At 39.8% G+C, this 24185-nt stretch overlaps 1 non-coding gene across 1 annotated transcript; it reads right to left on the bottom strand.

The window, feature by feature from the left end:
- Positions 1-10508: 10508 nt before the first annotated feature.
- Positions 10509-10611, bottom strand: LOC116486922. Its single transcript, XR_004253026.1, has one exon. It is a non-coding gene; the product is annotated as a U6 spliceosomal RNA (small nuclear RNA).
- Between the last annotated feature and the right edge of the window lie 13574 nt (positions 10612-24185).

Raw genomic sequence — 24185 nt, 5'->3', positions numbered from 1 at the left:
GAGCTACTTAAGTATAAAGATAAAGCAACAGTTTTATCACTAATGATAAATGATATCACTTTACTGATGCAGTAAATTTTGGGCTGCTTGTGAAATCATGGATGATGTTATGCTTAATACCTGTGATATCTGAATTTTCATCCATTGGGGTGTAACTTATAGAGCTGCTTGCTGCTGTGACATGTGGCTGAGCAATTTTTGTCACATCTTATCAGGGAAATACCTGCAGTACAGCCATTTTAGTGTTGTTGCTTTAATGTAACTGGGAAATGTCATCTTTAAATAACCTGGAGGAGTAACTGACCTGGCAGCGTTGTTTGTGGAAGGCAACTTTTTGTAAATGTTTGCATGTCCAGCACTTGTGTTGATTGTTTGCAAGTGGGTGGCAAGAAGTAAAAGTGAATATCAACTGCTAATGGTAGCACACAGGTTCACATGTGTCCTGGTTTCAGTTAAAACAGAATTTTCTTCCTAGTAGCTGGTGGAATGCTGTGTTTTGGCTTGGGATGAGAAGAGTGCTGATAACACCCTGATGTTTTAATTGTTGCAGAGCAGTGCTTATACCAAGCCAAGGACATCTCAGCCTTTTGCTCTGTCCTGCCAACAGGCAGGCTGGGGGTGCAGTAAGAGCTGGGAGGGGACAGACCCAGGACAGGTGACCCAAACTAGCCAAAGGGGTATTCCATACCATCTGACATCATGCTAAACAATATATAGGGGTGGCTAGCTGGGGGAGGGGGCTGGACTGCTCAGGGTTAGGCTGGGCATCGGTCAGCAGGTGGTGCGCAATTGCATTGTGCATCACTTGTTTGTACATATTATTAGTAGTAGTACTATTATCATCATTGTATTATTATTATTGTTATGATTATTTTCCTGTCTTTATCTCAACTCACGGGCTTCACTTTCCATTTCTCTCCCCTGTCCCAGAGAGGGAGGGGGGAGGGTGAGCGAACAGCTGCGTGGTGTTTAGCTGCCAGCTGGGTTAAACCACGACAACATGGTTGAGTTTCTAGATGTTCACTGCAAGTTCCTCAGAAAAGTTAGCCCAAATCCTCACCATGGCCCTTGGCACGCAGCTTCAGAGCAATGCCTCTTTACTAGTGAATCTTCTAGAATAATTAGTTTATACTTATAATCAGGGACAATGGGTGCTCCCCTGCTGTCTAGGGGCTAACTGTAAGCTTCAAATGACACCTTCACAGGGATGAGTGCAATTAAATTTTCCACTGTAGGTCTGGGTGGCTAAAATTCATTGGAACTTAGCACTAGTGTGGTAATGCACAAGATAGGCAAGACCCATTCTCACTTACCATAGTAGTGAGAAGCCTTAGCCAAAACCTCCAGGTGTTGGCAAGGCTGGAGAATGCTGGCTGCAAGTAACAAGAAGCTCTATGAAAAAAACCTTGATTAATAAATCATTGGAAGCTTTTTGTAATGCCCAGTTTAATAGAATTTAAAGATGAGAGAGAATTAACTGAGTAACAGGAAGCATCCTGCAAGAATTTCCCCCAAAGCACTGAAGGTGAGTGAGAAGGGAGAGACAGAGCATACACAAGTTTGCAGTTGTGTTACGCATGCCTCTGAGGGGTGGTGCACTGTCCCTGCCAGGGCAAACCCCACTCACTGTATCCCACACAAGCTCTGCTGGGAGAAACCCAGGCTCGCCAGGGAGCAGGTGGGCAAACCCTTCCTTTGTGTTCAGCCTATGAGTCAATGAGGCGTGTTTCGTTTCGCACCATTCTTCTGTTCCCTCCTTTCCTCAGCCCTGCAGTGAATCTCTCTGTCTCTCTTAAAGTAAGGCCCCTTTTGCTAGACAGCCCCTGCAAGGGGCAGGATTTTCAGAGCAATGCTCAGAAACTACATAACCCAGCATTGAATATATTTTATGAAACAAACCATTTCCTGACCTCCTTGAAAGCAGTTTAGTGGCAGCACAGCTACCCATAGGAAAGATAATAAAAAATGCAGAAAGACAGGTTTTATTTGAACTATAAAACACTGATGAGAAACAACAGCTGTAAGCATTAAAAGTAGTTAACCAGAGAAAATGAGTATTGCTTAAATAGGGGAGCTTGACAGAATAAGTTATCAAAGGCATGATGATGCTTGGAAAGTGCCATGAGAATGACAATGATTTTCTGCCACAGAAGTGGAAGTATGGTTCTCTTGAGCCACAGAATGTAATAATCTGGAATAAATAATTCCCTCCCTTCTCACACAAGTGCTTCTTACTGCCAAAAAGACAACTGTACTGTGGATGGGGGAAAAAATTATTCCATGAAACTCCGAATAGTGCTTTGTTTCTAGATAGCAACTTAAAATTGACGTATCAAAGAAGAGGCCTGCTAGCATCTCTTTAATTAAAATGTCCACAAATCTTGTGACCCTACTGATAGTGCCAAAACAAAAAATGTGTATTTTTCTCATTCCCAAGGTAAGATTGTTATGTGAGCAAGGCAGCAGCTATGTGAAAGGTCCCAGAGGAGCAGGAATGAGCAAAATTGCCCTGCTGACTGTGGGCTGTAACTGGCATGGCAGGGGAAAAGGAAGGGGAAAGTGTTTGAATTTTCTTCCTAGCCTCTAAAATGCTGCAAAACAATGCCAATCCTCTATGTAGCATGATCCAAATTTGGAAGAAGCTCAGCTTGCAAAAGCAGTAGCAGAGTCCTTTTCTTTACCTAACTGTTGTTAGTGTATCAATTTTTTTTTCTTTTTCAGCGTTTAGTCTTGAAATGCTCCGTAAGGGAGTGCTAGCCTCCAGAGTTAACAGGAAAGTCAGAGTCTAAAGAGTCATCTGAGGGGAAGGACTGATGGGATTGTGATGGAGCAGGTAGATGAACCCATACCTACCTCATCTCCAGCTACTGTCTTAGCCCTGAATCTTGTCCTCCTCCTTCCTCCACTTCTTCCTTTGGGCCAGCTTTTCCTTTCTTGTAGATATAAGAACTGACACCTAGCAACATTTCTGGTTTTAGCAGGCTCTGGGGAGAAAGTAGTGATCATACAGCCGGGGGGGGTGTCTTCTATACATAAATCACGGATATTAAAATTTGTGTAATTTTTCATCACGTAGAAAAAAATGTTCTTATGTTCATTGATATGCAAGAAAGGAGTAAAATGATAAATAATTGAAAAATCTGAGGTACTATAGTGGAAAAGCAAAATATCTCTCCACCAGCATGATTCAGTTCTGCAAAATGCAGCATGTGTTTCACACTCCCAGCCCTTCATCTCTACCATGACATTCCATACTTCACTAGCAGTCATCTAGCATCCTGAGGAATGAAGGACAGCAAAGGGGGAAGAAATCTGAGACATCTGAGTTAAAATACTGGTGTGGACTTAAAAGCATAGTATTTCATTAGGGAGATCCCATTTTTCTGAGGAGGAGGATGTGAAATACTCTGCTTTTTAACCAAAGCTCCTTTGTCCAGTTTCAGGTGTAGAGATTTTCAGTAAAAAAAAAAAAAAGAACAATTTGCTATGGAAGATGGATGGGGGGGGGGGGTTAACACAACACTATATTTTTTGACTAAAACTTTAGTTTTTCTACATCAGATAATGTTTGTTATCAGCTGAAAGGGAACTTCCTGTGAGCAATGTTCCAACTCAAAGGCGAGTTGATATCAATGTGAGGTTTTGTTTATTCAGAGATGTTAGGATCAGGCTTTAAGCCTGTAGAAAAAAGAGGCCCTGTTAATCTTTTACTTGTAGATGTACAACTGATGGGTGTTCAGCCTCCAGGATTTAAGATTATCAAGATAAGGTTTCAGATAAACATCCAAATGTTTAGATCTTTATCTAACCCAAAGCTCTGAACCTTTAAAGGATTACCTATATCCAGGGATAATGCTGTAGTGATTTCAACACCTGTACTGAGTCAAAGTGAGTGCATAGTCTCCTGGCATAAGAAATGATTCAAGCCCACCCTATCATTTGTTCTGGATAGTTTAAACAATGCATGTCAGATCTGAACAAGATTAGCTGGGCATTCTTATTTTTAAATGACTCTGTCTGGGGATAACTCTAAACAGTCATCCAATAGGATCACTTATTACTGCAGAAAAAACAACTTGTGACATCATTCTTCTGTGGCCTACAGAGCAGATATGCCCTGGATGTTTTTATGGTGAATCAGATGCAATAAATATATCCCCCAGTTTTATAGATAATTGAACGAACTGCTTTCCTGTCAGCATTTTGCTTTGGAAGCAGACTTTGCTGCCCTCTTTTGCAGTTATCTTGAAAACATGTTCACAATGGCACACAGAAAAGCTCTGCTGTAGGTTAGGGCATTGATCATAAATTGATCATAAAAATAGCATCCCCAGATACAGAGCATGATAAATCTGAGTGGCCATTTCCATCTGTTATTGCAAATATATTTGACATACTGAGGAAAACATTTTTTTGGTCCTGTTCCAGCATTTGTGCAGTGTCAAGCCCATGGCAGGTTAGGTTGTACACTTCTTTTTCCAACTCAGCAGCAACTCCTCCAGGTGCACTGAGGAGCAACTGGACTTTCAGCTTCTATCAAACTTCTCCCAAATGAAGCAGTAGCTCTTATTAGGGTTACTACAAGTCTTCCAATGAATCTAATGTGATTCTGGGTTAGTTCATTCTGAGATTCTATGCTTCATGCCTTCACAAGCAACCAGGAATTGGGAAGAACTTAACAATTTCTTATACATGTGTATGACATGAAAAGTACATAGACACATTATTTTACTGTGGCTCTGAAAGAGCGGTTACATGTGTGTAACCTGACCATGCTACAAAAATCTCATTTCCTTATTAAAAAATAAAAATAAAGTAAAAAATATCCAATAGGTATTATTCTGACAATAAAATTATAGACAGTACACAATCTTCCCTGGGGCCTTTAGACAAATCCTTTAGCCTTCTCTGGGCTTTGGGCTGAGTTGGCTTTTAGTCTGAAAGGAAGGCAGAGTTTTTTTTGTTTTGGTTTGGTTTTTTTAGTTGAAAGATTGCCCGGTAGATTCAACTGAGTTTTTCAACCTGAGCAAGAAAAAGAAAAGGACTTACTATTCCTTATTTGAGTTCATCTGCTGTAAGTAAACAGATCTCTGGAAGCAACTACTAGCTTTGACCACTCTCCTGACATACAACAGTATTTAAGGAAAAGTTGATCTTATTTTAATCACTGGTTCTTTAGTTCACCTTTAATTAGAAAGAAAGCTTGCCTCAACAGTAGTCAGGTGGAATGCATTGGAAACATATGATTAAATGGTAAGCCTAAGTTAGCTTTTCACCTCCAGAAACCAAAACAAGTATTGGGTGCAAGAGACATTTGGAAGACCAAGTTAGTTAATAATGGCCTATATAGTAAACAAAGGATGAAAAACAAAGGATGAAATCACAGTGAATTAAAATCACTTGGCCTCTTGCTGTTGCATTCAATGGAGCTAGGCTTTTGATCTTCCATTTGAGAACTGTCTCCTCTACAGATTTGGTTTTACATTTATGGTGATGTAAGTTGCAGAGAAGTTTATCAATAAGGAAAAGAGATGGGATGTGTTGTCTTATGCCAGCCCTGCCTGATCAGTCTGAACTAGAAGCTCCTCCCTGCCTTGTTTTACATCCTACTGTTTGGTAACTTCAGACAAATGTTTTTAACAGTGTTCTGGTGATTACATTCTTTATGTGTTGTAAATCCCTGGAAGTGGAGGAGGATGTCTTCCTGGAGAGAATAAACTTGTTTTTCCCTTTTAAATAACGCTGTTCTCTAGTAACTATGTTGATCTGGCTACTGTCAAGCAGACCTGCAAATGTATGTGTTAGTAATGTTTGGACTTGAGAAAAACTAAGATATGTTGTACCATAAAGTCCATGTGTTGTGGTTTAACCTGGCCGGCAGCTAAGCATCACGCAGCTATTCGCTCACCCTTCCTCCCCTCCCTCTGTGGGATGGGGGGAGAGAATCAGAAGGAAATGAAAGCCTGTGGGTTGAGATAAAGACAGAATATTAGAACAGAAAATAAAGGAAAATAATGATAATAGTACTACTACTAGTAATGTATACAAACAAGTGATGCACAGTGCAATTGCTCACCACCTGCTGACAGATGCATAGCCTATACCCAAGTAGCTGGTCCTCCCACCCCAGCCAGCCCCCCATGTTAATTTTTCAGCATGACGTCAGATGGTATGGAATACCCCTCTGGCTGGTTCAGGTCAGCTATCCTGGGTCTGCCCCTCCCGGTTCCTGCTGCACCCCCAGCCTGCCTGCTGGCAGGACAGAGTGAGAAGCTGAAAAGTCCTTGGCTTACTGTAAGCACTGCTCTGCAGCAATTAAAACATCAGTGTGTTATCAACATTCTTCTCATCCTAAATCCCAAACACAGCACCATACCAGCTACTAGGAGGAAAATTAACTTTACCCTAGCCAAAATCAGGATACTACGTCTAACTTATGTAAAGATGATGGTCCAGGGAGTATTTTTGATGCACACTACTGGTATTATGTGTGGGATACCTGCTGTTTGTATTTCTTATTCATTGCTTATTTCCCCGCTATACCCCAAAAAGGTTTATTCCTTGTAGGGATGTAGCAATAGAAATAGAAGTTACTGTGTGAACAGGTAAGGCTGCCTTCATTATATATTGTACTAGGAAGCCAAAATAAAGTTAAGTGTTTCCAGGGTTTCCTCCAACTTCTTTAGCCAGTGCTTTCTGTACTTCTGTGATATTCTCACCACCCTTGAATTTTATACCAGGTTAAGTAAAATCTGTACCATTTGAAAAGTGCAAATTCTCAATTCTATTTTTAGAAATTGCATTGCTTCGTGCTTTCTTGTGTTTCTAACACTAGCTCAGAGGATCATCAGAAAAAAGGCCATTTCCTAAACAGGGTTTTAGAATACATAACAAAATATGATGCACTTTTTTTGAATCTGGCACATATTTGAGTCTGAAATATCTTCTTTCCCAACTAACAGGAATAAAACATACAGTCTCAGTTCTTACCTGTAGAAAATGATGGCTGGACCATGATAGTGATCTCCAATGGAAAACCATTGGTAGGAAATCAAAATAGTAGATTTTTCCCCACCTTTTTTCAAAACCAGTTCACAGTAAAAAGTATTATTAATAACAAATCTCCTTAACAATTAATTTAGGCATTTGGCAGATCACTTGGAGTCTCCAAAGAGATTAAGAGAAAGTTTTAAAAGTTTCTTTAGCTCTGAAAGATATTCAGAACTAAAGGCAGAAGCTACTTTATTTGAGGGGAGAAATGAGGTAGATAGGAGACTGACCAGATATCTGGGGTTTAAACTCTAATGTAGATTAAGTTCAACTTGTCAAAATATTTCTATTTGTTTTCTTGATTTCAAACTTTGATGTTGATCTGGCAATTTCTTTTGAGTACAAGTACCGTGATAAGGAGCCACTTAATTCTTTCTATTTCCATTTGCAGAAAAGCTAAGTGGAGCACAAAATGTTCCAGGAGTGCCCAACTCCTAGAAAAAGGCAGCCAGTCTTTGCTAAGAGCAGCAGGCATGAGACTATGGCCTGGAAATTGAGGAAGAAAGAAATTGAAAGAGATATGGCCCACAGAAAGACCAAAAACAACTTCCCTCCTACCACCCCCACTGAGCCTTAAGAAGGGATTCTTCATTTTGTTGTGTTCATCTAGCATCGCTGTGACTCTCATGAAATCATGATTTCAGATCAGCCAGCTGCCTAAGTGAAAGAAATGGAGTTACAGGGCTGCTTTGCAAGGTAACTTAGTGTGTATGTACTTGAAAATACCATGAAATAACACAGAATATGCATATTGTAGACCATATATAACCAAGTATTAGAGCACATAGTGAATAGTTTTGGATGATAAAGTAGCCAATTATTCTTACATGGGTATTTTTTATCTGTTGAAACCTCTGTAGCTATTAATTTTATAGGAAAACACAGTAAACTCGCTGATTGGCAGGGACCAACTACCCCAGCCTTCCCTTTGGATGGTATTACTGCAAGATATTCTTCAAATGATATTTAATTGCTTTTTACAATTGATGCCTTTAGTCCTTGGCAATTTTCACTAAAACACTTCAATATCTAGAACATCATATTTTATTGATGAGTAAAAGGAGTCATGGTCTTGATTCTCCATTGTCCAAAGCTGAACAGCCAAAGTAAATCCAAATGCCATGTTTTTCCAAATGGGTGTTTGCAGAGCTCGCCTTGTTGAAATCTTTCCTTAATCATTTAAATGTAATATATCAGCTTACACCTGGCCAATCACATATTTTTAGGGTACATATTAGACACCAATAAGCAAATAAAATTTTGAAAATGGGGGAGCACCTGTGAGTCTATTTTACCTGACTGTTGAAGCCAGCAGTCCAGCCATCTCTGCTTCAGTATAACAATACTCCCTCTTAGAGCTTCTCAGATTATGAATGGAATCTAAAATGTGTCTGCCTGACAGGGGAAAGTAAGAGAGGAAGACGAGGAAATGGACAGGAATGGGAGGAAAAGAAGAATAACAATGCAGTGCTTTGAAAAGGTAGGCTTGACTCCAGCTTAATTTCAAAAAACCGCCGAGCTACATGGTAGCTCAGCAGCTGGAAGGTTTTCATAATGATATTGTGTATTGTGCTGTAGTGGCTTTTAGCATTGTGACCGAGCCACTCTGCAGAAGACTCTGGGGAATTACCTTGGTATTTAATTTGTTGTTATGAAAACAGTGAGTTTGACTGCAGTAAGAATAGTTTCTTCCCAAACAGTTACCAGAATCCTATTGTTGTCCTCCTTCTTGTTGACCTTTTTGCTGGTTTTGTGATTATAATAATGATTTTCCCGGCCTTGTTATCTTGAATTTGTTTGATTTATATTGTGCCAGGAATTCAGAAGGGGAAAAAAGCAGCCCATCTCAGGCAGAAGTTCTGCTGGATGAAGGATTTAAAAAAACATATTTTTTTTTTCAATGGAATAGTGATGGGAAGAGCAAAATTTTCCTTTCTTTAGGCATTTTAATTGCATATGGCCATTACAAACAAACATGGGACCCATTTTCAGACCCTGCTGCTACCAAAAAAGCTGTTCGATTTTTTTTTTGTATTAAATTAAAAGCAAGTATTAACTCTTTTAGAGTATAAAGAGGAAAAAAAATAAGTCATAATGTTATTTGCATCTATAAATTTTCTGAGTTCAGTTACTTCCTTACTTAGTTTTGTTCTTTTCTGAGGGTGCATACTGGGCTTTCTGTTCTAACTACCCCTCACATAAAATTCCTAAATGAAGAGAAAAGCCCTGAAAGAGCAGTTCACAATTCTTCTTTGGATAGCTATAATTATGCTTTCACAGAATCATCTAGGTAGGAGGAGACCTCCAAGATCACCTAGTCCAACCTCTGACCTAACGCTAACAAGCCCTCCACCAAACCTTAACACTAAGCTCTACATCTAAACGTCTTTTAAAGACCTCCAGGGATGGTGACTCCACCACTTCCCTGGGCAGTCCATTCCAATGTCTAACAACCCCTTCAGTAAAGGCCTTCCTAATATCCAACCTAAACCTCCCCTGGCGTAACTTTAGCCCATTTGGCCCTGGTCCTGTCACCAGGCACGTGGGAGAACAGACCAACCCCCACCTTGCTACAGCCTTCTTTAAGGCCTATAGAGAGCAATAAGTTTGCCCCTGAGCCTCCTCTTCTCCAGGCTGATCAAACCCAGCTCCCTCAGCCACTCCTCATAAGCCTTGTTCTCCAGACCCCTCACCAGCTTTGTCGCCCTTCTCTGGACTCACTCAAGCACCTCGATGTCCTTCTTGTAGCAAGGAGCCCAAAACTGAACACAGTACTCAAAGTGCAGCCTCACCAGAGCCGAGTACAGGGGGACGATCACTTCCCTAGCCCTGCTGGCCATGCTGCTTCTTATACAAGCCAGGATGCCGTTGGCCTTCTTGGCCACCTGAGCACACTGCTGGCTCATATTCAGCCGACTATCAACCAATACTCCCAGGTCCTTCTCTGCCAGGCAGCTTTCCAACCACTCATCTCCCAGCCTGTAGCTCTGCTTGGGGTTGTTGCGCCCCAGGTGCAGGACCTGGCACTTGGCCTTGTTGAACTTCATGCAGTTGACCTCAGCCCATCAGTGCAGCCTATCCAGATCCTCCTGCAGAGCCTTCCTACCCTCAAGCAGATCATCACACGCACCTAACTTGGTGTTGTCTGCAAACTTACTGAGGGTGCACTTGATCCCCTCATCCAGATCATCGGTAAAGATATTAAAGAGAACTGGCACCAGTACTGAGCCCTGGGGGACTTCACTAGTGACCAGCCTCCAACTGGATTTAACTCCATTCACCACAACTCTTTGGGCCCAGCTATCCAGCCAGTTTCTAACCCAATGAAGCGTATGCCAGTCCAAGCCAAAAGCAGCTAGTTTCTTGAGGAGAATGCTGTGGGAAACAGTGTCAAAAGCCTTACTGAAGTCAAGGTAGACCACATCCACAGCCTTTCCCTCGCCCACCCAACATCTAAAAAAAATATGGAATGCTTAACGAATTTGTGTGTCACCCTTGCACAGGGGCCATGCTAATCTTCTCTGTATCGTTCCAATTTTAGTATATGTGCTGCCGAAGTGATATTTCCTCAAGATCCTATTTGCAGCACCTCTGTGTACAACCTCTTGTTAACCTTCCATAAAGGTAAGGATCAGGTAAGTCCAGTTGAGGTCATGCTTTACCAGTGTGTGTCAAGGGGGACAAAAGCATGACAAAATTACTTCCAGGTTTAATTTCTCAAAGTGCCTAAGACGGTGGCAATACTAGAAATGTGTTGTGTTGCCTGGCACAGAAACTGCATTCTTGTAAAATTATCTGGATATGAAATAAATTGGAAGAGCAGCTGGATGAACTCCCCTTTGCTCTCTGCTAATGGCCCAAGACACTAGCACTAGGGAGTGTGTAACCATGCCTCTGTCTCTGTTCATTCAATGTTCCCCTTTGTATTTTAACAGATCTTGTATGATATCCAACATATAGCAGCAAACTAAAAGCTAGTGATAGCAAGTGTCTGTTAACTTAGACACAGATATGCGTAAATTTATGATGCTGTTTTGAAATTCAGTTGTAGTAACTAAATAATATAAAATGCTTTTTACATTTCCTGCCCTAGATACTCTTTATTGTAGATATCATTGACTATATTTGAGGTAACATTTGCATACAAAACTATGTACCACGATGATAAGATAACATAGTCATTATGTTATTTACTGTGCTTATATAGCATGCTGATTCAGTTCCTGCACATCACTTTTCATTTAGTACTTATGGCTGTGTTTAAAAAACACAACATAACAAAATAATTTTTTTTGTGTGTGTGTGGAATTTGTGTATGAAACTTATCTGTGCTCTGCAAAGCTTGCATTTTAATTGACATTTATTATCTGCCAGGACAAACTTTTCAACAGTCAGGGCAATGTGTCATAAGCTGCTTATGAAGGTCCTATTGGGAGACAATTATTGTAATTATTATATATATCAACATTAGAGTAATGTTAAAAGAATTCTATCCACTTAAGGAACACAAAATAGACTTTTCCATCCTACACCCAGTTCTCATCAAGATAGCTTGTAATCCACAGACACAAAACTAGCAAGAAACAACCATAAAAGTATGCAGGAGTTGGGAGATCAAAGTGTTTTTTGTGGACTTTCTTAAAAAGAAAAAACACAAGTAGATTGAATACATTTTATTAGGGCCTAGATGAACAAACTATAAAACTATGCTGTGTACTGTATATATTTTGTTCTTAAATTTCATTAATAAAAATGAAAGAAGACAAACTTGAATTGCTGGTTTGCCACCAACTTTTCCAGCAATGTTGTAATTTTGACAACTTTCTTTTTTTTTTCCCCATAGCTTTTTGTTGTTGTTGTTTTTTGTTTTTGTTTTGCAAACTTATTTCTTTCATTTTCAGTGGAGTAGTCATACGTTAAGAGTTCAAGAATTTCTAAGCCTTGTCCCCACAGAATATATGAAGACTGATACTATTTGTCCTATTGGCCTTCTATTGGACATTTTTTTTGTTTTAAGCAAAGATACCACCAGATCACATTAGACTTGTTTCGTTTTCCAGTTTTGTACATAGTTATTTGCATGGATATGTGCAGTAGTAGATTTTAGCACAAGGGAGACAAATAATTCAAGGAGAGCAAAGTGCTGCTGTTGAATGAAAGAAACTTGGTATAAATAGCCCACTGAACTTCACTCTCTCTCACTTGTTATTTTGCTCCATTTTTCCTCATCAGCACCAGCTAATATTTGTCCTCACGGAGCAGAAGGAAAAGACTCAATAAATCTCCACCTGGGTAGTATCAAAACCTAAACAGAGTTGAAATATTGCTGAAACAGAGGGAGAGAGACATACTTAAGAAAAGATCAGGAGAACGAGTCTGGTGCTGGAATACAGTTAGCATGCCGGTCTTCCTCCCTGTCCCTTGACCTCCCTTTGGCTGCCTTAAGTTCACATAGAACATGGATGTTCACATACTTCAGACTCTTGGAATTTATGTTAGTGTACTGGAAAGTGGGAATTAGTTTATGGAGAAATGACTCATCCCAAGGCACAGAAGAAACTACTTTTACCAACATTCTGGTCTAGCTCAAAGTCCATTTCTCAAGGGCAGTCTTGCAATCAATGGCTTTGGGAAAACATTTGGATCCCTTCTGCCAGATCCAGACAGGTGGACACTGACCTAACCAGACCTCTTCAGGCAAATAACTCCATCCTGCAAAACCACTGAGGCCTCAGACCTTGACATGGTAAATGGTGAAACTAAACCAAGCAGCACCCTTCTGGGTGCTGTCCTCAAGCACTAAGAAAGGCCCCAAAATATTCTGGGAGCAGATGGCTGCTCTGCATCTGTTGCCAAGTAAAAATGTTTTCAGGACTCTGGTAAGATTTCTGGGAAAGGATTTTCTTCACAGAAAGCTCTTAATACTTTGCAGAGTGACCATCAGGCAGGTGACTGTTTGGATATTTGTGTTTGTCAACATTATTTCTCTGTCGGCCCACTGGAACAAAAGCCACAGCTACTCAGATACAGATGATATGCTTAAATCCCAGATACCAGAATATGAATCAATTAGGAGACACAATGCTCTGCTGTTCAGCTGGGTTTTCTGCACAGTGGTGCCCAAGTTAAGTGAGAGAGGAGAAAGCCATTTGTTTGAGACTGTGCACAGGTAAGGAAGGGAGGCCAGCTCCTAGACTGTAGCCCAGCCTCCAGTTGATGGTTTCCTCCTCATGTGCCAGCTCTTAATTCAGTTACACATTTCAAGGCAGGAGTTATCTTTCAGTTCTGTGTTTGTACAGCACCTAACACAGTGAAGCCCTTCTCCTTAACTGCAGCTTAGAGACATTATCACAACACATGTAGTAAATAATAATCAGGTCAAAGATAGCACTGAATTAAACCAGAGCAAAATGTCTACTGGAGGCCAAATGGTACACAGTGCCAGCTCAGAAAACTGGCTCTCAAAACTGAAAGAGAACATTCCTCTGCAGTAAAATAAACGCTACTCTTTTTTTCTCAAGCTAGATAAAGTGTTGTGTGTTTCTGATAAATCCATATGGTTTGCTTGCTTGCAGAGGAAAGCATGAAGAACAACAATTCCCCAGATTTCTTCCTCAGAAGTTGCATTATCAATAAATGCCTGTGATATCAGTTGGGTTCTTTAACCCACACATCCGGCCAGTATCTTAATTGCAATAACTTCACATCCCAAGAAGCTAATGCAGTGATATACAATGGACCTGATTTCAACCCCTAACCTCCCAGAGCCCGGAAAGTCTTTCGGCATTCCTGCAAACTTACATAAGACAGAAGGAGCAGATAACATTGTATGCTTGCAGTTAAAAATGCAGAATGCTTATGTTCTCTTGCAGAAAGGAGTGAAAGAATAGCCTTTTAGGAAGTGCTTCTGAATTAGAAAATGGTTTTAGAACTGAAGAATTTGGAGTGCAAAACCAACAACCTTTGGGATTGCTCAAATTGTTTTTTTAACTCTCTGGAATGACTTAATTGCACTATTTTTTAATCTAAAACAACCCAAAACCTACTGAATAAACAGAAAAAAATACTGTACGTGGTCCTTTATACATATTGAACTAGGCTTCACCAGTGACATAATATGAAGTGGATAGAGGAGAGGACTTATTCTTAAGTGCAGAAGGAAATTTTATTGATTTAAAATACTTCCTTTATCTAATTTACCTTTAGAATTAGGAACTATGGATTAGTACTGGGAAGTCAGACCAGTCTGATTTCCATCCATGGTTTCATCCATGGCTTCACATATCTCTTAGGAAAGAATCAACTTTTGAAAAGGGAATGGCTGTCTTTGGTCTCTAGGAGGGTGCCAATAACTCTCAAGTGAAAGGAATCCAATCGGCACAATGCATCTGAATTTTCAAATGCTTTTTAAAAGGTTCCACACCAAAGGCCATTGAAAACAGATGGTCAGAGGATTACAGTCAGCAGCAAAGAGTCCCACAGGGATTGTTGCTATTTCTTTATTCATAATGAAGAGGAGAGAAGAAATTGAATGGTAAAATCTCCAAGTCTACAGATAGGTAGTTTTGCATAGGCAAATGATGTGCCAGGTTCAGAAGGACCAAGCGAGTGAAAGAAGTTGGCATATGAGGTCCAGACAGGCAAATGAAAGGTAATGTATTTTTGAAAAAATAATCCAGACTATGCCTTCGTGATGCTGAACTCAGGCAGCTACAGCTCAAGAAAGAGACCTCGGTATCATCAGTGATAGTTCTCTGAGGTCGTGTGCTTAGTATGTAGTGGATGTTGAAAGAGTCACTGGCCATCACAAGGAAAGGAATGGATAAGGAGACAGTACCATTCCCAGAAACCTGCTTCAGAAAACTGTTGCAGTAATAATACCTTGAGTATTTCCTGCAGTTCTGCATCTAGAGAAGGATTTAGTGGAGCTATAAAAGGTCCAGAGAAGGGCAAGTAAAACATCTGAAAGACTGCCAATTGAAAAATCTTACAAAAAGATATTAAAAAGATTGCTTCAATCTGGAGAGAAGAAAGCTAGTAGTATGAGGGGGAGATGGTAAAATCTTGCAGAATGATAAAGGTGGTGGATTAGGTGAAGGTAGAATGGTTAACTATGAAATTCAATAATGGTGGAACTGGGAGACACTTGCTGAAACTCTCAAGACAGAAGTTTAAAACAGATAAAAAGTCTACTTCTCTTATGTGGATGGCAGTAGGTTCTTGAACTTGTTGCCACAGAAAGTTGCAGGCAGATAGTGTTTACAGATTCAAAGAGAGATGGGACAGCTTCAGACAATAGTTCTCACAGGTGAAGGAAACTGGCAGAGAATATCCCCTAACGTCTCTAGTATGGTGGATTTTGAAGAATAATGAACAGACGCCAGAAAACATGGCCAGGCCCATATACTCTATTTAAATAGCATGACCTATTCATTGCTACTGTCTGAGATGTAATACTGTGCTAGATGGACTGCTGGTCTGATCCCATATGTCTCTGAAGTAGAGACAAGCGGAGATTTTCAAAACCATGGAGGATAAACAGATATATATTTCACTGGTATTTTATTTAAATCTTTAAGGCTGCATTAAGAAGCTCTGCTCCACTTTCCACCCCTGGTAATTCTTAAGTACTGGAATCAGTGGGAGTAGCCATTGCAATTTACTGCCAGGTAAGGATGGTTTTCTCCCCTTTTTTGCTTCCCCATGTTATTTGGTCAGCATTAAGAACTGCTCAGCACTCTTTCTCTGCTAGCTTGTGACCAAAACAGCTTCTTTTGACATTGGGATTATCTGGGTACAAAATAATTTGAAGTTTGATTTATCATGCCTTGGGGATAAGGGAGGTGGAAAGGTGTTAATCTCCTGGTAAGTAGGAGAAGTGCTGTGTAATGTATGAGTTTGTACCAAAGATTTTGTCTCTAGGAGCAATGAGGGAGAGAGTGCTGCTGTACTCAGGCTTTGTTTTGATTATGTCCTCTTCTAAATTACTGTTTAATGCGTTAATGTCACTGAATTTCATGGGTATATGAAAGTAAGTAAGTGAGGTAGCATTGATGTAGTTCAATTAGTAATGAAAGTAGTTAATTAAGTACATAATGTAAAAGTAAGCAATTCACATTTGAGAAATTTGGGGAAGGGGTCAGGGTGAAAGTGATCTCATGGATTTTGGTGAGCCAAGGGTCTAACTATCCTTGAGTTTGGTAAATGGTAATGCTGTCTTCCTGACCTAAAAGATCATATTGGCCTTTTTCTTAAGGTATTATTTCTGCTCTCTTGTCATCTTTGAGATCCTTATTAACACCAAAAAAAAATAGGACTACCAGGAAAGATATCCCTCCTCCCTACTTCTGTTGCCCTCCTAGGATATTCTTTGGATGAGTGGAGCAACCAGTACCTTACAATGTGACTCCTCAATGCTGGTGCCATCCCTATGAAAGGATGGGGATGGGGATAAAATGCTGTTAGAGAAGCCCTGGCACAGATGGAGGAAAACCTCTGTGTTATTTCAATGAAACAAAGAATGCATATCTAATTTTGATCATTATATGCTTATTGTTAGTAAATGGAAGCATTACCAGTTCTACAAGGCTGTGATTCATTTTGTGAAATCTCGGTTCAACAGAAGGTGGTTGCAGTGTAGTCAGATCACATCCTGAAGTCCGTACTTTTTACTCAGTTTCCAAACAAAAAAGATTTTCTTATTTGTTGTTTAGATGACATGATTTTTACGGTAATGAAATATTGTTACAGAAGAAGGAAGCAATTCTTGAATTTAAACATGCCAGAACTTTCCAATAATTTTGCTTTGATCCAGATTAGTGTCAAGAGCTAGTTAGCTCTAGTTAGAATGAGTTGAGATATATTAAAAATCTCCCCTTTTATGTGATTTATTACTGTTATGAGTTGGACCCTGTTACCACTGAGTACTATGCAAGCTGTTAAAAAATATAAATACTTGCCCAAAATAGTTCAAACTCTTGTTCAAAGACATATGAGTAAGGTATCTAGGCCACATCTATGGATGTCAGACAAAACATAAGATGCCTGGTCAGTTCCAAGTGTTTGCACAGAGTACAGGAAAGCAAACTTGGGGGTTGCACTAGGTTTTAATTTGCATATTTCTGAAAATTTATCCTGGCACCTATTATGATGTATCAGGTGTGTGTGGTCTCTTTCCATTCTGAAATTGCCCTTTTGTTCTGACTTTAGCTTTAGGAGAAGGAAAAATAATAAAAAAAAAAAAAAAAAAAAAAAAAAGGCAACTGGACAGCTTTAGTCAGTTAAATAATCCACATTACTTCCACAGCTACTCTCTTCACTGACCCTTAACAGTTTAGTAGCCATGAGAATTAAGAGGCTCAGACTTAATCTTCTGTCTTCAAAGGAGTGGGAGCTGCTGCAGAATGTGTCCTTTTGATTGTGTCTTTCCCTGAATTTTAGAAACCCACCTTTGTCAGCTGGCCATTTCCACACTTTTATCTGGATGCTGTCAAAGGTATAACTAACGTAATTTATACCGATTTGTCTAATGGCTTTCATTGCTCCTTGATACTTTGTTCTCTTCCTGGAACAAGCTCGTGCTAAATAGCGAACTGTTACCTAAGGAACAAAATGTTCAGAATTGTTGGATGAGCAGCCCAGAGGAAATATGTTTACCAAATATTCTCTGGCTCATGAGTAAAGCTTTCATATCATTACTCTAAACTCAAGAAAGGTGGCACACAAATGATGTGATGAATTGATGATAAAACTGGCTCCACATGTGGTTTCAGAGACTGCCTTTCTGTAATCTGCACAGATGTCAAGACTGGGCCCAAGGAAGCTTGTTACTTAGGGAAAATAGTCATTTTCAGCAAGATGGGGGTCTGGGCTGGTGTTCTCAGCAGATTTTTTTTCTGCTGATAGTAGTGTTCTCCCATAGTTTCACACAGTTACTGTTTCCCATTTCTTACTCTCCTTGATCTCTTTGGGGCAATGTGCTCTGGGCAATAAGTACAGAGAGCAACTGTGGACATGGTCGTGAACCTTGGCTGTTTTAAAGAACATGTTCAGAATTGGCATTTAAGGCATTGGAATTACATCCTTTCCTACCGCTCCAAGATGCACGTGGCTTCCCATGCAGCAGGCAGAGACTTGTGTGCCTGCTCTGTGTAAGAGGTTAATACCACGGAGAAAATATCTTTCTAGGGGATAGATGCATCTAAAGAAAGCAAAAATTGAAAGAAGGAGAGCCAGAAGGGAGAAAGGATCCCATTGTACAATGGATTTCCTTGCAGTATCTAACTCATGATCAGTAGATTTGTAGACAAAGGTGCTAACTATTGGCAACTGCTCTGCAACCACATATAGACATTGCAGCGCTCCTGCTTTCACCATCAATGCATGTGGACCTGCTGGCTTCCCAGGCACAAACACCGATGGCTGATGTTGGGGAAGGCTCAATTAAGATGCAAGGGCCTGTGTAGGATTGCCGTATGTTCAAAAGTCTTGACTTCATTGTGCAACATTCCTTCATATCCTGTCCTCTCTTGCTGACCTTTCTTCCTTGTTTTCCATGTGACTGACAGCCCTGTAAAGCACAAAGCAACAGGATAGTGTCAGATGGTGGGAGGAAACACTGTCATCGGTTTGGGATATCATTATTGAAACAGCTTCAAGTTATCAACAGCTTCAAGGGAGAAAAATACTGATACTTGTTTTTGCCTTGCATACTATTCCCCATTCATTAATTGGTTTCTTGACACTCTGACCCACTTTCCTGCAGTAATAGTTCTATGGAAAATCCAATATTTCTTGCCCCAATGCCTGTATTACTTTCTCTGCATCCTGGTCTCTTTAATTTCACTATTCTAACTTGGTGCCACAAGAGCTGCTGTTTTTAGTAATGTAATTACTAGCCTTGCTTTACCATTGTATAAACTGATATGCAAAGAGATAGCATTTAGTTGGGCAGCAACCTAATGTAATGTATGTGGTAGGGAGAGAAAACAGGCTGCATCTGACTCCTTCAATTCTATTTTGACAACTAGGGTAATTTTGCTTTTTGATTCTCTAAGTTCATCTAGTGTCTTCCCTAGCACTTCCCTATGGCAATAGGACAGAAACTAATGAAAGCTGTGGAGAAGCAGTGGGTGGTCAAAAAGAAACTTCCTTTCTTTTTCATTTTTTCCCCTCTTCCCAAGAGCTAAGTCTGAATGTTAACCAATGACAAATTTCTCATGAAAAAGGTGTTAGGAGTTGAGCTGCAATGGAAATTAAGAAACCTTTAAAAGTTGCCAAGATTATAGGGACTAAGTAGTTGTGAACAGTCCTGATGCTAAAGAAAAACTAGCTTTAGGGACGTGGAGCAGTGGAGAGAGCAGCTAGCCCAGGACCTTCACTGTGTAACAAATGGTGTGGCAAATGTGTTATAATTGCCATGGCTAGAGTCATAGTCTGCTAGAGAGCTACACAGGTGAGCTATTTATAATTAATAAGCTTGGTCTACTTTGAAGATCAGAGAATTCACCCAATGTAACCTCTGATAGATGATACAGGCCATGGATAGTTCTGCCCTGAGGCCAGTAACCAGTGGTGTAGTTTCATATATGCTGTTGCCAGTATGAGGCCATCATGTTCCTGATTGCTCTCTCCTTCCAGTAAATCCCTGCCCTTGTTCTCATGCTCTATCCCTTATACCAGCTGTAGTGGTCATGAGGCTAACTTAAAACTACTGAAAGAAGTGTTGTTTTCAGCTAGATCTGTAACTGCAAAGTATTTGGAACTATACAAACAGTGGGTGGGATGACACAGCCAGAGTCTGAGAAGGCTGCCCTTGGCTTGAGTGTGTGAAAGCACCAGACTATAATCGGGATTGTCTATAAAGTATTGCTTACTCTTCCTATCTGGTCCTGAAGCAGAAATGTTGACATTAGGAAACTCCCATCGTTGACTTTTATTTTGTACCTTGGGTGAATTAGAATATTCAGGAATGCAGAACAACCTTCAGCTATGTCGCAACACCCTGTACTTTGTCAGAAATTATATTTATTTTTTTTATTTGTTATTACTTCTGTTGGTCATATTGGAGGCTGAAAACCTTGAAGAACACCTTAACTTCGTGCAATATTCAGTAAAAGTCATGGGTCTAGCTAGAATTTATTATGGAAAAGAATTTATTATGAAAATAATAGAATTTATTATGGAAAAGCTTTATCATGGGGCCTCAGAAGTGACAGCAACCTCAGTGTTCAAATAACAGAAGCATGCAATAAGTTAAAAATAATACTCAAATTCCAATCGCTAATGGGTGCTGTTCAAGTGGTGAGGGTAAGGAAGGGAGTTATTTGCTAAGGTGTGATTTATATATTGGAGGATTAGAAAAAGGAAATAATGTGGAAGTAACACTTATTATTTTTAATAAAAAATAAACAAAAAAAATATATATAACAGAAAAAAATATATATAACAACAAAAAAAATAAAAAGATGCCCAGAAGTCTTGTCTTTTACTGAATGAAAATTTTCTGGATGTTGACTTTTAGTAGGATTCTGGCTTGTGCCTATTTTCTGCTACTACTCCCAGCTGTTTTTTGGACTCTCCCGTTTGATTTCTTATGAAAGGCCAACTCTTCTCACACAGCTCCTCAGAGCCATCAGCACTTCTGCCAAGTGGGTGCCATGCAGCTCTGTGCAAGGTGTTTCCCAGAGGTGAGCAATTGTTTCTGTCTCCTGTGGGCATTAATGTAGACCGGGCTTGTGAGATGGGACCATTTGGGATGAAAAGGCAGTGATGTTGTCTACTCCGGGGTCTCTGAGCTTTCTCAGAGGAAGGTTTGTACCTAAAGACAAAGTCTGGTGTTTCCCTTGCTGCTTAGGCTGTGTTGGGGAATCATGCCTTCACTCTTAACGTAACCACAGAGTGAAGGTAAGCCTTTTTGCTCAGCCCTGCCCACTCTTTAAGCTCACAGACCTGTGCAGACTTTGGCCATAATCTTGGCCTATATGTTTTTTTTCTTACAGTTAAGATAACAGACAAGATGTTGAAGGCAAAAAAAATAATTTAAAGGATTCAAAGACAGTGATAATACTAATACAGAGTACAAATTTATTAGCTTCTTCTATTGACAAACTGGATGGGAGCTTCCAAAAACCTACACAGAAGCTGAAACCCTCATAACGGTAAATAAGCCACTGGGAAAGCCTTAGAAGAGAAGCCAAGAATACAGCACAAGTATGCTGAAATAAAGAGTGAATTGGTCAGGAGCTCTTAGAAAACATTAGTTTGAGGGGTGATGACATGATGATAACAATATCAGTAAGTGAAAGGAAATACTTTGAAAGAAAGGAAGAGAGTTATCTAGAAAGTAGTGTTGAACAGAGTTTAGCCTAAAATTAAAAATGGAAGAAGAATCAGGCTAGACATTAGGAAATATATATATATATATATAACCTTGAGCATGACTGGAATAAACTGTCAGGCTGTAGCAGTTGTGGGTGGGTGAGACTAGGTAGGGTAAGACAATAGCAAGAATAAAGTAAGGAAATAATCTTTGTAGTGTGGGTGACTGGAGTGGATGACCCAACTCATGTTTTTCCAGGCCTGGCTGTCTATATATAGTTCAAGAGAGACAATAAACAAAGTTTGTGCACTTGTCAGTGGAGGCTGGCTGCAATGGCATGCGATGATAAGCTTCCTGTGCCTCAGCATGGTTTCATGGAAATGTGGTAGTGAGGGAGGATCACCAGCCCAACGCTTGGCTGAGGTCAGGCTGCACCAAGTCAATGACATGAAAAAGAGAGAAATCATCATTCAAGACTGTGGCTTTCAAATCTTCCAAGCTTTGGTAGTTTCAAACTGCAACTGGAACAGTTGCCTTGGATGCTGAACTGCACAAGTTTGGTTTTCACAGGTCTGTCATCCTTGCTCCAGCTTCTTAATTTTCACGTCTGCCATCTCTAAACAAAACCCCTTCATCTCAGTCCATCTCTGATGTGGTGACACAGACTGTGGACTACACCAGATATTATTAATACAAAGGATCCTACAGCTCTCCCATCAGCTTTGAACAAAAAAAAATAATAATAATAAATTAAAAAAAAACCACACAACACAGTTCTGCGTCTATTTCTGTTTTGTTTTATACTCTGTATGGTGGAATGAGATAGAATGATACAAAAAATGAAGGGAATGAGAGGCATGAATTTGCTATGCTGCTTTTTGTTTTATACATGATATCAGGGTTTGGGAATTACTTTTTTTTTTCTTTATTTTTTTCCCTAAAATGTGTGTTAATGCAGCCTCAATTCCCTTTTGAAGAAGGGTGTCAAAGGAAACCATCCATCAGAATACCTTTTGGCCCTTTCTGTTTGTTCTTGTTTAATTTTGTAATGATAGGCCCATACTAAGTGACAAATAAACCTTTAAAGGAAGCAAGCCTAAATGTGCCTTAAGGTCTAGTCTCTTGGACCAGACATAAGCAGAAGAGAGAGGTTGAAAATCTCCTTCTTGCTAAGAGAAGGGGTCTGTCTGCATTTCTAACCTAACAAGTCATTTTCCCCATACTTGGCGTTCAGTAAGTCCTTAAGAGAGTTGCAGTTACGTGCCAGAGACATACCAAAAGGGAAGAAGCAAGATTTTGGAGTACTGCCAAATACTGTACACTGTTACACACCAGTGTGCTCTCTGCACACCCTTTAGGTTATTGATATGCAAATATTCAGGTAGCAATCATTTTAAATTTACATCACACTCTACGTGAAAAATATTGATCCTGTGTCCCCCTCCCCCCCAGTACCTTAAGGCAGTAGGGTTTCTGCTGGTGATTTGCTACTCAGAACACATGCTGCAGGTTTAGAGGAACTTTTTAGGAGATTAAAGAAACCTGAGGTCTGCTTTTGTAACCTGAGGAGGAGAGAGGCTGGGAAGGTGGCAACCATTTCCTTAAAGTCAGAAAGTAAGAAGGCTGAATGTACTGACACTGGGTCAAAAGTGGCTGTTCTTGGGTGGCAAGAGAGGGAGGAAATGCTTCAGGCTTGAATGAGGGAGGGCAAAATCTGTTTTCCAAGTTTTCTGCAAAAGGGGATTTCCACACATGCACAAAAAATAAAATAAAATAAAATAAAATAAAATAAAATAAAATAAAATAAAATAAAATAAAATAAAATAAAATAAAAAACATGTTCAGGAAAACTTCAAATCTCATTTTGAGGGGTGATCTAAGCTTCAAGACCTCAGGAGAAGCCAGAGTTCCTGGGGCCTTTGGTTTTCTACCTTTTGATCAAGCCAGGGATGTCCTACCCTGGAGAAGGATTGCTAACATCTTTCCATTCCCCAGTGTCAGATCAGGTAACCTAGCAGAAAATCACTTTGGTCTCACATGTGCTTTATCAGAATATTGTCAAACAAACATTTCCTAAAGACATTGTCACTCTGAATTGTCCTTTTCCAATTTATTGGAAATTAGGAATGCCTATAGGAATAGGTAATTCCTATTGTAGTAGGTAATGCCTACTTCACTGTTAATTCCTGACATACCCTAGCAGCTATCCAAGGATTCTAGAAGAAACTGAAAGGTAGCAAGCTGAGAAAATGAACTATTTTTTCCCTGTGCTAAATAATTCAACTACGCAACCCATTAAGTCGGTCTGTCTCTGAGGCCTGGAACATAGCAAGATTCAGAAAGGACTGGGAATGTATGTTGATGGTGAGCATATTTGCAATTTTGTTAAGTAATGCTGTAAAAGGAGGTTTGGAAAGGGCTGTAAGAACTATTAAGTTAGGACATAAGCTTGTGTCCTACCATAGTTTATGATGAGGCCTTTATTGATCTCATATTTTAATGTGCTGAAGTGTAACCCTATTATGTATAGATGTATATTGCATAGGGAGTTTCTTGTGGTTCTCCTGTATGTACAACCAATGAGTCTTGATGCTGATCATTATCAGAGTGACTGAACTCACTTATTGGGATCTCATCCAGTTTTGATGGGAGAGGCTTAAATGCAAGATTTTGTATTAAATATTAAACCTTATCTTTGATGTATTAACGATGTAAAATCTGAGGGACTTTTTGCTTGATATCCAGAGTTGCTGTAACTCCCATTGGAAACAGAGGAAAAGAAGTTATTTCTCTTCAAAGGGGTTTGAGGCCCTGT

This window comes from Aythya fuligula, chromosome 2, assembly GCF_009819795.1.
Source record: "Aythya fuligula isolate bAytFul2 chromosome 2, bAytFul2.pri, whole genome shotgun sequence".
In the NCBI taxonomy this organism is placed as follows: Eukaryota; Metazoa; Chordata; class Aves; order Anseriformes; family Anatidae; genus Aythya; species Aythya fuligula.
This window is presented reverse-complemented; position numbering and strand designations above follow the sequence as displayed.